The following is a 1117-nucleotide window of genomic DNA, read 5'->3' on the forward strand; positions in this document are numbered from 1 at the left end:
AGTATTTCCCTCAGTTTGAGAACCAAGGTATAGATCCAGAAGGTGGGTCTCATCAAGTCCAGAGTACCTGCGCAAACACAAACAAGATTGCACCCAACGCTTCAAAGGGGTTGTCCATCCCTTCAAGATTGTTTGCAAAGTGAGATTTGAAGGCAGAAAGTGCAACGAAGTAAAAAGTGTAAGGCTGAAAATATGGTGTGGAGTAGACCCTAGGGGCCATAGTGTTCACTAGAGGCTTCTCTCAAAATAGCAAGTATTACGATGGGTGAACAAAATACACCCGAGCAATTGATAGAACCGCGCAAAGTCATGACGATATCTAAGGCAATGATCTAGCATATAGGCATCACATCCGAGACAAGTAGACCGATACTTTCTGCATCTACTACTATTACTCCACACATCGACCGCTATCCAGCATGCATCTAGTGTATTGAGTTCATGACGAACAGAGTAACGCTTTAAGCAAGATGACATGATGTAGAGGGATAATCTCAAACCAATGATGAAAACCCCATCTTTTTACCCTTCATGGCAACAACACGATACGTGCCTCGGTACCCCTTCTATCACTGGGTGAGAACACCGCACGGTATAAACCCAAAACCAAGCACTTCTCCCATGGAAAGAATCATAGATCTAGTTGGCCAGACAAAACCCACAACTCGAAGAGAATTACAAGCATATGAAATCATGCATAAGAGAGATCAGAAGAAACTCAAATAAGATTCATAGATAATCTGATCATAAATCCACAATTCTTCGAATCTCGACAAACACACCGCAAAAGAAGATTACATCAGATAGATCTCCATGAAGATCATGGAGAACTTTGTATTGAAGATCCAAGAGAGAGAAGAAGCCATCTAGTTACTAGCTATGGACCCGTAGGTCTATGGTGAACTACTCACGCATCATCAGAGAGGTCATGGTGTTGATGGAGAAGCCTTCCGTGTCCGAATCCCCCCTCCGGCAGGGCACCAGAACGTGCCCCATATGGGATCTTGCGGAGACAGAAGCTTGCGACGGCGAAAAAGTGATTACGATGCTCCCCTGATTTTTTTGGGAATATTTGGGAATTTATAGGCGCAAGATCTAGGTCAGGGGACCTCCAGGG

The sequence above is a fragment of the Hordeum vulgare genome, chromosome 6H (assembly GCF_904849725.1).
Source record: "Hordeum vulgare subsp. vulgare chromosome 6H, MorexV3_pseudomolecules_assembly, whole genome shotgun sequence".
In the NCBI taxonomy this organism is placed as follows: Eukaryota; Viridiplantae; Streptophyta; class Magnoliopsida; order Poales; family Poaceae; genus Hordeum; species Hordeum vulgare.